This window comes from Urocitellus parryii, chromosome 9 (assembly GCF_045843805.1).
Source record: "Urocitellus parryii isolate mUroPar1 chromosome 9, mUroPar1.hap1, whole genome shotgun sequence".
In the NCBI taxonomy this organism is placed as follows: Eukaryota; Metazoa; Chordata; class Mammalia; order Rodentia; family Sciuridae; genus Urocitellus; species Urocitellus parryii.
Genome location: NC_135539.1, coordinates 86,101,218 through 86,114,318, shown reverse-complemented (window position 1 = coordinate 86,114,318; position 13,101 = coordinate 86,101,218).

The window sequence follows — 13,101 nt, the reverse complement described above, 5'->3', positions numbered from 1 at the left end:
AGTACTCAGTGCTCTGTCGCAGCAACACGAGCAGACTAAGGAATGGCGCTCACATGCCCCCGCCCCATGTGTGCCGCCTACTAGCTGCCCCAATAGCCAGACTCAGCCTCAGCAAAGAGGCTCATGCTGTTTCCAAGGGAGCCTCTACCATTTGAGTCCCAGGGCCTCCCCTCCCAGCCCTGGCCCCCACTGCATGGATTCCATGCCACGACCCCTCTCTGTCTTAATAGCCAAGTTTTGGAAATGGAACTGAGAACAGACCCATGTGTCTCTCTGCTTTCTGCCCCCTCCCTTCGCCTCAGTCCTTGATGGCAGCACATCTTGTCTTGTGCTATTAAATAAAACAGAGCCCAGGGATTAGGAACGGGCTGGAAAACTCTGAGATCACTGATAGACCCAACCTGATCTTTTATTAAAATTGGGAGCCATCTTGCCACAAAGCCATGAAAAGCTAATCTCGGCTTTACTATAAATTACTGCAAATTCTGAACCTGCTTGCAATGCCTGCCCATGCCTTGAACTCACCCATGCCTGGCTCTCTGACCAGATAGCAGCCCTCTCTGAAACTTTAGTGACACCTCAAAATATTGGCCTTCCCTGGCCAGACAATGACCCTCCCTGAGGCTCTAATGGTCCTCATAAATTCTGATGTTGGGGCCAGCAAAAAAAAAAAAAAAAAATGTAAACTACCATTAGTGTGATGCTTGTCAGAGTTCTGTTATCTGTAACCCCCCTTTTGTGTAACTTTCTGGGCTATAAAGCTGGGCTGTAGGAAAGGTGGGGTAGCTGTCTTGTTCCTGCCGTTTTGGGAGGGAAAGGCAGCCCGGCCAGTTGAAATAATAAGCTTGCTTTAATTTGATTTTAATTGGAGTCAGTGGTCTTTTCTTGCGTCCTGGTCTAACATTTTGGAGGCCCCAGCAAGATGACCCTGCCAGACCAGACCACAAGACCAGACTGCTGGAAATTCTGAAGCCGTCCTTCTCTCCAGGGCTCCTGGCTGGAGAGCCACTCTAGGAGGTGCGCAACTTGAGACGTTCCAAGGCCTCGGAGTGAGCCTTCTGTCCCCGGAGCACTGCAGTGAACTGCCGCACTAAAACTATCAGCAAGCACCTAGTGGAGGAGGCCTCCATAGGTAAGTGGCGCCTTTATAAAATCTGATATTCGGTTAAGGGAGATCTCCTCTGATGACAGAGAGGTGGCCTGGCGAGGCTCACATATACTCCTGTCCGGACAGTAATGAGAAATCGTTCTGTCTTCTGTTCTGTTCTGTAGGGAATTCCTCTGGAAGGGTAGAGAGGTGCCAACGGGCACGCACACACTCCTACCCCGGAGCTTTAGCAAGACGTTGCATTGCTCCTGTTTTTCTGTTTCGGCGCCGGGTTTCTGTTTTCTTGTGTTTTGTTCTGTGTTCTATATGTTTTTTGTTTGTTTGTTTTTGTGCGTTTTGTTGTGTGATTTCTGTGGTAAAAACTTAAGGATATTGGATGTGAAAATGGGTAATAAAGCAAGTCAGCCTGACACCCCTTTGGACTGTGTTTTAAGGAACTGCGATGAACTTTACCCCCCTTTGTTAAGCAGGAGGAGAGAAGCCCCTGGCTGGCTGTGGAGCACACCCACTGCAGGGGGTAATGCCTGCTGGGGATCTAAGAACTGAGTATCTCCCAGGTTAACAAGTGAGACTCCTTTAAAACCCCTTGCCCCTCCAGATCAAGAGAGTCACAACCTTTGGGCAGAGTCCCCGGTGTTTCTCCTTTGTTAGCAAAGCAATAAAACTCCCTTTTTCTTTTTCTCAAAACCCTGTCCTCATTATTAAATTGGCATTAATTGGCTCTAAGGTCAGGAACCAAACTTTCAGTTACAAATTTTGATACCACCCACCCCCCCCCCGGAACTTTTTGAGAGCTGACAACTGAAATATTAGGAGATGGAGCATGCTTGGGGTGGAATCCTGTAAGTAAAAGGAGGGACTGAGGGACTCCCAGCAGCTGCCGAAGCCCTGTTGCTTCGAGGAATTCCCTCCTTCCTTCCCTGCACTGTAAGGATTATGCCACCTCTGTCTTCTTAAAAAGAGAAAAAGAAAAAGGAGACACTTAATGCAGTAAAGTCGCCATGGAGACCCTTGATTTTATATTTCAGGTTGCCCCTCTGTGAAAACATCTGGCCCCCTTGTGGGGATATCTATGGTGCCACTGGTGTAGGAGATTTTTCTCTTATCTGCTCTGTTTTAAAGGTTTCTGTCTGTCAGCCATAGTCTGAAGCTCCTCTCTGTCTGTCCTGTGTCTTTGTTTCTGACCCTTTAAGACATGTGCAATAGTGTGTTGATATTATAAATTGTTTCTTGGGAATGATCTTGGCTGAATGTGTGTCTAAAAGATGATGTTTTATTGTAACAATCTGGTATCTGAATGGGTTTTTGATGCATTGCACAATGCTGCAGTTAAAAGTTGGGTTTAGGTAATTGTTTAGTTTATGATTTCAGATAATTCATGCCAGATAACTTAAATACTTAGGATGGAAAACTAAAGAACTCTACTTCCAAGTTGGCATGCCGCAGTCTGGCTGGGCACAATTCAGGAGCCACTTGTCAAAAGAAATTAACTTTATTTTTAGAACTACAAACACCAAACAAAACAGCTCCTCAGGAAAAAACCCTCAGAGCCCAACTGCCACCACCGGCTTCCCACAAGCCTCTCACCCCCACACCAGCCTCTCCACCTCCCACAATCCTCCTGATCTTGAGGTCGATTGGCTGGGTTGTGTGGGCAGAGCCAAAGAAGTCCCCCAATGAGCAGCTCCATGGAGGAGCCAATCAGCTAGATGTTGCTGGGGCCACTGTGAGCCAATCATCAGCTGGCAGCTGGAAGTTTGCTGGCAGCTGGAAGTTTGCTGGGGCCCCTTTGGCTGTGGCTCTCAACATCTGGCAAGTAACTTCCCAATCATTCAGTCTTTTTTTCACCAATTTTGAATTGGGTAGCCTGGAAAAATGTTACTGTGTGTACCAGTGCATTAATTTGGACAAGGATAGTAAATCATAGTATGGTATCTGTTGACAAAACAAGATATAAAGATATAAAATTTTGTGAATTGTATCTTAAACTTGTATCATAATTTTCAACATCGGAACCTGAAAATTATGACTTATGGTTAAAATGCCTTAGGCCTGAGGTGTCTGCTCAAAATAGCAGTTTTTCCCTGCTCCTTCAGACCTCAGCCAGGACTTATGTTGAAATGCAAATGAAAGAAGCCTGCAAGCTCAGTAGGAGACTGATCTGAGGCCTAAAAAAAAAAAAAGTAAATTGTATGGTATTTACTAATTACTGGCCAGTATTTTTTTCTAGGACTCTTGTTTTTTTGCTTAGATTCTGTATTTTTTTTTTTTTTTGAGCTCTTGATTTTGATCCTACAGACTTAGGTTAACGTTTTTCTGATCAGTTCTATCTTTGACCAACTGTGGAGTTTTTGAAACATTGCAATGGAAATTTCACCTGCGAAAAGCTACAAGGCCTTTACTATTGTTATGTGTGCACACTTTTGTTATGTGTTGTATGCCTATATATACATATGTCCGTATATCATATATATGATATACAAATTAACATATATAATGAGCATTCATAAAAACAAATTAAAAAAAATGAATCCAAAGTTCTTTAATTCATGTGATTTAAATGGTTCAATTTAAATTGGATAAACAGATAAAAATAAATGTCTTTAAATTTAAGCTTACAAGTTTTTCTAGGTGTTCAAAAAACTCATAAAATATTAATGTCTATAAAATGTCTAATATGCCTTGGTTCTAGGACTTTTCCTTCAACAAAAAAATGGTTTACACTGTTCAATACATTTGTCTAATATTTTGATAAATAAGTAAAGTAAATTTGATATGGGATTACTCATTCATGAGTACTTTTGTTAGATATCTGATTGAATTACTAAGGTCTGTATAAGTTTGTACTAAAGTCTGTATAAGATTGTAAAAATCAGTCATGTGTTAAAGAGACAAAAATTTCTTAAAACATAAGTTTACCCATAACATTGTGTTTATTAAGTTTTATTTTTTTCTAGAGCAAGCAACCATAAAAATTAAACAACTGGTTAAATAAGAACTGTTATTTTAGAGCACTGTACTGCCATTTCTTTAAAAGCTAAACTTGGTTAATGTAGAAACATCAATGTAATTGTGATGCTATTAATGTGCTCATATCTTCCAGGTATACAAGTCTGTAAGGTAGAAACTTTGAAAGAGCATTATATCAAGCTGGTGTTCAGAAGTTGTATGGTAAAAAATATTTTGGGGATTTATTTACCTGTTATCAATAAGATATGTAAAGTTTTATGTTACTTCTTACATTGGGGAACAATTTAAATGTATTTTTAAGTTAATGAGAGCCTAATCTATGTAAAGGTTAAAAACTTTCAGCCTTTCTTTAATTCATGTTTTAAATGTGATATCATATGGTGTTAGCTAATGTTCATGTGACCTCAAACAATTTATGTAAACTTTGTAAAATGATATTTAAAAATACAAAGATCAGCTTTAGAACTAAAACACTTAAGATTTATAAAGAGCCCTGCCTTACCTGAGATGAGGCTCTGTGTCCCATCTTACTACATGTGAGAATGACTATGAAAGCAGTAGGCCAGATTTTAGTTCATTTAAAGTTATGTTCAAAAGTTTGTTTGTTTTTTTTTACTAGGATCTCAAACAGGGGATATAATGTATAACTCAGCCAAAAATTCAGGGTAGCTGTTACACAAACTAAGTGTTTTTACTCTTGTTAATTTTATTTTGTAATTTCCTTATAAGTGATCTAAAGATTCCCTGTTAGTGTTTTACAGAAGTGTTGCTTTAAGAACACAACATGGGTTAGTTTGAGATAATAAGCCATCACCTACAAGACAGATAGGATAATACAGATCCCAATTAATAAAAAGATGAATAATTATAAAGTTATAGACATTAAAGCCCAGTACTCTTAATATAAGGCTGTTAAATTTTATTTGCTGGATGTTTAAGATTAAGTTTTAAAATTAAAGTTAAATTAAAAGGGCCAGAAAAACCAATATTTGGCTCTTGCCCTCTGAGTCAGTCTGAATCCAGGGAACAGGGGACTTCTCTAAAGAGCTTTGCAACTCTGGGCCACATAACCTCCCCATCAGGGAGACTAATGAGACCACTGGAGAACAGAAAGCCAATCAGTGCATTTGCTATGAAGAGGAGAGTCAACAGAGAAGGGAGACATCCCTGGTGCTTCCGAGGGAAGCCACATGGTCAAGCAAGACCTAGACCCATCCTATCGCAAATGGCACTAGCAGAACTGAGAAGTTTCCCCAGGAATGACTCCCATAAAAGCTCAGCTGACTGTTAACAATAGATAGAGGGCTGGGGATGTGGCTCAAGCGGTATCGCGCTCGCCTGGCATGCATGCGGCCCGGGTTCGATCCTCAGCACCACATACCAACAAAGATGTTGTGTCCGCCGAGTTCTAAAAAATAAATATAAAAATTTCTCTCTCTCACTCTCTCTTAAAAAAAAAAAAAAAAACAATAGATAGAAACAAAAGTCAGTTTGACTGCTTCATCTTAAACACTTAGCAAAGACAGTTAAAACCAAAATACAGCCATTCCTGGGCATTTTAAATAATAATAATGATGATGATAATAATAATAATAATAATTATTATTATTATTATTATTATTATTATTTAAGGTATACACTTTATGTTAGCCTCCAAAAATAAGTAAGACTGGAGGCTACAAAGAAGGATTCTCAGACAGAAATGCCTGATAACTATAAAAAGAGACTATCAGAGGAGCTGCCAGAGACAGAAGTTTTTAGTTTAAGGCCTACAGATATTCCTAACCTACACAGGTAGGCTTCGTGTTTGCTAGTATGATTATCCAGCCCTGAGTAACAGAATTAAAGGTCTCTCTATTAGACACAGAGCTCATACTAGTAAAAGAATTTTGCAAGATCAGATGACATTAAATTATTAAACTGTATCTTATGGGGAAGGACATCTGTAACACTAAAAGTTAAATGTTATGCTTTCAGTCCTGATAACTGGGCATGTTAAAGCCTGGTGAGGGAACTTCTATACAGTGACACGTTCCAGCTGCTGCAACATTTACTCAGTACTCATGGTTTTTGTTTCTCTCATAGAAGCACCCATCCCCAGATGACTTTACAACTTGTTCTTCCCCAACCAGACTTCAAACCGAACTGACTTCTAAAAGGAAACTCATGTCCCTCATGCCGTGCCCCCTCACGTCACCCTCTCTCAGCTCAGAAGAAGCCAAAATGAGTGACGCCTCTCTTCTTACAACAATGGAGCCAAAAATAAATAGATTATCAATATAAGTAATTAATTAAGTCAGGTAAAATCAGGGAGACCGGTTTTGGGTGAGTTCTAAAAATTTGGAGACTGTTACCTGAGGGATTAAAATTCCCTCAGTGCTCTTCCCCTACCCTATCAAAGATTTGAAAGGGACACATAAGAAAAGGGGGGAATGATAGACCCAACCTGATCTTTTATTAAAATTGGGAGCCATCTTGCCACAAAGCCATGAAAAGCTAATCTCAGCTTTACTATAAATTACTGCAAATTCTGAACCTGCTTGCAATGCCTGCCCATGCCTTGAACTCACCCATGCCTGGCTCTCTGACCAGATAGCAGCCCTCTCTGAAACTTTAGTGACACCTCATAAATATTGGCCTTCCCTGGCCAGACAACGACCCTCTCTGAGGCTCTAATGGTCCTCATAAATTCTGATGTTGGTGCCAGCAAAAAAAAAAAAAAAAATGTAAACTACCATTAGTGTGATGCTTGTCAGAGTTCTGTTATCTGTAACCCCCCTTTTGTGTAACTTTCTGGGCTATAAAGCTGGGCTGTAGGAAAGGTGGGGTAGCTGTCTTGTTCCTGCCGTTTTGGGAGGGAAAGGCAGCCCGGCCAGTTGAAATAATAAGCTTGCTTTAATTTGATTTTAATTGGAGTCAGTGGTCTTTTCTTGCATCCTGGTCTAACAATCACCAGCTAGCTGACATTAAATGCAGCCCTCACCAGAGCAGAAGGCAGCAGGCAGAAGGCACCATTAGTTTGGTGTTCCAGGTCCAATAGTGCTGGGAGAGGAGGGGGGCAGGTGGGCTGCTTCTCCGGGGCAGCCACTGGTAGCTGCAAGGGTCCTGCCCTAGAAACAGCTGGCTGATGTTCTGCTGCTCTGGCCTTGAGGGTCTCAGTGGTTTCCTCTCTGAGCCTACGTCTGTGAGTGAGCTAATGGAAAGGGAGTGTGCATGTGTGCAGAGCAGGCCAGGAGCTGCACATCAGGCCTGCCCTGCCACCTGCGGGAGTTCAGCTATACAGTCTGGGACTCACACAGCAGCAGCCCATCCTCAGGGTCCTGGAGACTGGCAGCCCAGGTGTGGGGGAGCCAGTTCCTCCTGTGGCCTCTTTCCTTGGCTCCCTGTGTCTGCTGCCAGACACCAGGGTCTCTGGGCTCAACGATCACAGAAATGAACAGAGCTGAGTGGTGGGCATGCAGGTGAGGTTTTCCTCAGGGTCCCACAAGAAGAGGTCGTTGGTTCCCAGAGTAGAACCCAGCCACCTGCAGGGGCAGGCTGATCGCTGGCCCCGGGAGCACCAGGTCAAGACTCTGCCCTGTGCCACAGAGCTGACACCGCAGCTACTCAGGACAGCACAGCACCTTGAGCCCACAAAGCAGAGCTGACACGGCTGGCGGTGGCCCCATCAGGCCCTCCACGGTGCTCTCAGCCACAAGCCCAGGCCCTTCGTATCCAGAGCAGGCCCTGCCTCACATCCTCACCTGGTCACCCCATGTCTGTGTCTGAGTGTCCTCCTCCTGCAAGGACTCCAGTCCGACTGGATCAGCAGGGCCACTGCAGGGACCACTTCTGCAAATTCCATCTCTCTGCAAAGACCTACCTGCAGGCAGCCACACCCGAGGTCCTGGGGTCGGGCTTCAACATCTGGATTTTGGCTGCAGTCACAGTGCCCAGTGCAGCCGGCAGACTGCTGTGATATACAGCACCTGTGAAAGGCGATCGGTATTGGACACGGCCCTGTGGCAAGATGCCCGTCGTCATGGACCAGGACTCCCATAGACTTCTACACACCCACATGGAAACTAACCAGCGGCTGCCCGAGTTGGGATGTGGCCACCTTAGGTTCAGTAGCAGCAAAACCTTTTGTTCTGGTAGAGAGAGCCAGCAGAGGGCTTGGGCGCTCAACCTCTCCTGGGGCTTGTTTTCCATTGTGCACCTCAGAGTCGTCCAGACCTAGTTCAGCTCCTGGCTGAGCAGAGCAGGGAGAGGTTGATTACAGTCACTGGCCACATCATGCCTTTTGTATTGTTGCTATTTGTGTTATTTTTAGACATAAGAGGCTGGCTTCATTTAGAATCTAAAATTGATCAAATAAAGAATATTCATCATGTGACTCCTACCGCAAGCCACTATTCGTTGACAAACTCACCAAGTGCCCCCTCTTGTGAGGACTCTGCCTCCCCTTTGTCTTCACTGAAAATTTTTCCCTAAGGAGGACCCCAAGGGCTCAGAAGGAGCTTTGAAGGAGCCCTGGCAGGGTCCTTCTGCAGAAGAGCTGAGCCCACTCCAAAAGGCTAACGTGGCTCTGCAGATCATTGCTCCAAGGCCACCTTGGTGCCCGGGCGATTGAGTGGTAACTGTCACTGCTGGCTGCTGTGACAGCAACCTTGGCTGAAGCCAGGGTCATTCCTTGAGCCTCATCCCTGGGGAAGGCTGTCCTCACCAGCAGACAGAGGAGCCCCAGCCTGCCCCAGGGCTCCAAATGAGGGCCAGCCAGGGATTCCAGAGCCTGTGGCAGGGAGGCTGCGCTGCCTTCAGCACACAGGGCCCTGACAGGTGGACAGCAGGGAGGCTTGAGGACCCGTCACCTGGTGGTGGCCTCTATGGGTCTACTGTGCCTCTCTTCCTGAAGCCTTTGGGACACACCACCCACGTGCATACACATCCATTTACATGTGAATTAAAGACACCACTGCCCTGAATTAGGATGCCCACCATAAATGATCCACAGAAGAGCAGCATTTGGAAGGATGTCTTGAGAATAGACAGAGGCTTCTAGGCCTGCCTTCCACACCCCTGGGCTATACTTCAAACCTCACTCAGGAAGACATTGTTTACAAAGAGAGCTATGGCAGGTTGTTTTTCACCATTAAGTCCTAGGATTTGTTTCCAAAGTGGAAAAATAGAGGATTTTTTGGTTTGATTTGGTTTTGATGGTGAGGATTAAACCTGGGAGTGTTCTACCACTGAGCTACATCCCCAACCCTTTTTCTTTTTTATTTTGAGACAGAGTCTCACTAAGTTGCTGAAGCTGGCCTCTAGCTTGTATCCTCCTGCCTCAGCCTCCCATGTTGCTGGGATTACAGGTGTGTCTGCCATGCCCAGCTCAGCAACCCACAGCTTTGAAAATGCATTTAACTCATCATCAATGGTTCCACAGCTTCCCTTAGATATTAGTGTTTCCAAAGGCAAAGCCAATGTTTGAAGGCTCCTTCCAGGTTCACAAAACAAGCTCCCAAACCGACCGGCAGCTCAGCGGCTCTGGAGGAGGCAGAGACCACCACAGCAGAGGACCCCAGCCGTTTCTGTGATCTGATCTGCTCCCCCAGAGGGCAGACATGAGTGGAGGTACGACCCACAGCAGACTCAACTGGAATCCGGCACAGTGAACTTCATGGTGGACCTGGAGCGGGGACACGAGAGAGAGGTTCAGGGCGTCCACCTACCCTCCAGTGGAGCTGAGTGTGGTGTAATCAGCTTGCTGCCTGGTCCATCTGCACTGCTAGAGCAAAATGCCGGACACTGGGCCTGCAAAGAAATGAACTACGTCCCCCAGTTCTGAGGCTGAAGGGGGCAAGCTCTTTATGAAACACTACATCCTACATGGGGGCAGAGCCCTCCCCACCCACACACATCCCCAAGGCCACCTGCCTACACCACTGCATGGCCAGGTCCCAGCACGGCCATGGAGGGACCTGTTGGGACCACAGTGCAGGCCAGTAGGGTCAAGGTGCCTTGGGCAGACGTCAGGACCCTTAAAGATGTCCTGGACATGGGCTTCAAGGTTGTCCCCCATTGTGGTCAGTGTCTGACCCACACCTGCCATGTCAAGGCTTCATGTGAGTCAGCATTACAGCTTCTTGGAAGATGGAAACGGAGAGTCAGTGCAACAGGTCAGTGCACAGGTCTGCCCCTGTGTGGGGTCTATCACATCAGGTGAGGCCACCCCTGTGTGGAGTCCACCCTGTGTGTGGGGCCCACCCTGCACACTGGCTTCACAGTAAACAGGAGGGACGGAGCCCTCATGGGAGGCCAGGGCAGGGAGCCCTCCTGCAACCTGTGCAGGGCTGGGAGAACTCCTGCAGTTTGCAGCTGCCTCACGCAAGCTCTGAGAGGTGGCGGAGCCAGGAGGAGCTGGGCTCCTACTAGTGCAGGGCTGGGCGGCAGGGGTGGAAACTGGGCCAGCGGCGTGGAGCTGCAGGATTTGCTGATGGGCCTGTGGAAGCTTTTGGTTTTGAAAAACCAGCCTCTATTTCAGAGCAAAGCCTGTCCAAGGAAGGGCCATGGCCTTTGTCCTTGGAAAAACCCACAGAGCACTCCTAAGCACATTCCCACCCTGCTAAGTTGTTTATCTACAAATAACAGAGAGATCTGCTGTGCCAGGTGTCCCTGACTCAGTCAGGCTAGGTGGGGACCCATAGCAGCCCCCTAGCAGCCACCAATCAGCATGAGTCAGGGAAATACCTGGGATGCCAGATGACCCTCCCAGTAGTTTATGGTGGTTGATAACATATTGGGAAACCATGTAGTTCAGCACGTACACCCCTCTTGGCTTAAACCAAACAGTTCAAACGAATACCCCTTTTGTACTGACCAATCACCCCTACCCAACTTGTTCCCGCCAGTGAATGTGCTAATCATGTTTTAGAGTTGTTATTTGATTTTCCCTCGGTGTGTGATGATTTGCTATGATGTATGTGAAGTCCCTGCCCTCTCCAAAGAATGTATAAAAATGCTGCAAACCCTGGGCTCGGGGCCTCTCAGGGTCACCAGTTGCTGTGTGTGCACTCGGAGGACCGAGCTAGCTCGCAATAAACACCTCTTTGCTGCTTACATCAATCTTGGGTCTCTGGTGGTCTTTGGGGGTCCCGAATTCGAGCTTAACAGTTTAAAAACGTGAGAGCTGCCCCAGCCCTGCTCAAAGCCCCCACAGGAATTCTTGCTGTAAGGACAGTTTCCCTCCTCGAAGGTGCCTTGGGGCAGGGAAGGACCTGTCTGCAGAGCTGCCTGTGGCAATTTCCCTCTGTACTGTGCCAGGGACCTGAAGTCCATGGATTGAGGGGTCAGCAGGGGCTTCTCTCCAGGCTGGTCGGTGAAGCATCTGCAGCTTGGTGAATGGCATCCCTGAGACTGGCTCACCACTAATCGCTGCTAACAAAAAGGGGCAGGTCACCTGCTGGGAGCACAAGCGGGTCACAGGTGCCCAGCCTGTGGTGGAGCCCCTCGGCTGGCATGCTCATCCAGGGCTCCATGGCTAGGACACACTTCCCCCTCTGGCAGTGGGGAGCCTCTGCTTGCCCTTCAGAACACCTAGGTGCCAGGAAGGGGCTGCCAATACCAAGTGGGAGATGTGCACGTCATTGGACTTTGGTTACAAAATCAAAGGAAGCTGGATAAAGGGAAGACCTTTGTGCCCAACGAGATCCAGCATCCATGGTTTCTGGACCAAGAGCTGCTTTCCTAGCTCAGCATGGAGCATGGTGACCTCAGAACATGGCGGCTCAGCCTCACAATCTGTAGTTGGGCTTGGCTGGTGTATTCTGAGATCTGCTTGCTAAGCTGGACAGTGTCTGACTTAACTGCCTCCAGGGAGGCACCTGGGATTTCCCTGACTTAACTCTACAAGTTCTTTTATTGTGATATGAGTCACTTTTGCAGCTCTTACCTGTCATAGGCCTCCAAGCAGCTAGGTTAGAGCTCAGTAGAGAGTAGCCCTCTGGTGGTGCCACAGCCTTGCTGGGCTGACAGGGAGACCCCATCAGTACACGCATCGTCTCCTGGCTAGCCCTGAAGTTTTACAAATTCTGCTCAAAATGTCACAAGACACTTATAAAGACTGGATCTAGTAAGAACACTGGAGCCCGGAACACAGTTATGCCGCGATGTGCAGGGAAAACTCGAGAGACCGAAAGAGATTTACACACTCTGGGTCAGTTTGGTCTCTTCTCCATGTTATTGATCTTTCCTTTTGAAAACATGAAAACGTGAGGTAACAAGTCTCTTCTGAACCACTTGAGAGCTGGGTGCCCCAGGGGCTTCTGCGTGTTTCCCACCCATAAAGGTGTTCTCGTCCCCAGCCTACGTGCCCCAGACCCATGCTCTGTAGGGCTGGAGTGCCCAGCTGTGAGCTGGGTGCCCCAGAGAGCGTAGCTGGCCGTGTCCGGAGGCTCGTGGGTTTGGGTTTGCCTGCTGCTTCCAGGTGCTACCCCGTGGCAACTGGCAGCAGAGCTGCAACACCCTGACCTTGCTGCCTCCAGGGAGACACCTGGGATTTCCAATGTCCTGTAACTGGTGATGGCTTTGATCACTGGACTGGGGTGGCCTGCCAGCTTCACTTTAGGGTTACGCTTTTCCCTTTCAAAATGCCTAGGTATTCTTCAAGTTACTTTTACACATTCCTTACCTGAAAGGCGGTAATTTAACCAAGAGATTTTATTGGTGGGGGGCCTGCCCGAAGGGGAAGAAAAGGAGAGGCAGAGAGCAGCAGCAGCAGCGGGACCCCACAAGCTTCAGCTTAAGGAGGGTTGCTTTGGCAACATGGCGGGTGCTGATTGGCAGGGTGACTCTGTCCCGCGGGGATTGGCCGAGAAAACTTTTGACTTTGGCGCCCTTTGGCTTGGTGCCCTTCGGAGAGGACAGGGAGGGGTAAGGGATTATGGGATGTTCTTAACTTCAGCGGGGAGAAACTCCATGGGGGAAATAAAACCAAAAGGCAAGGTCTCCCACACACACAACATTGCCCAAGTTGGTCTTTTCAAATT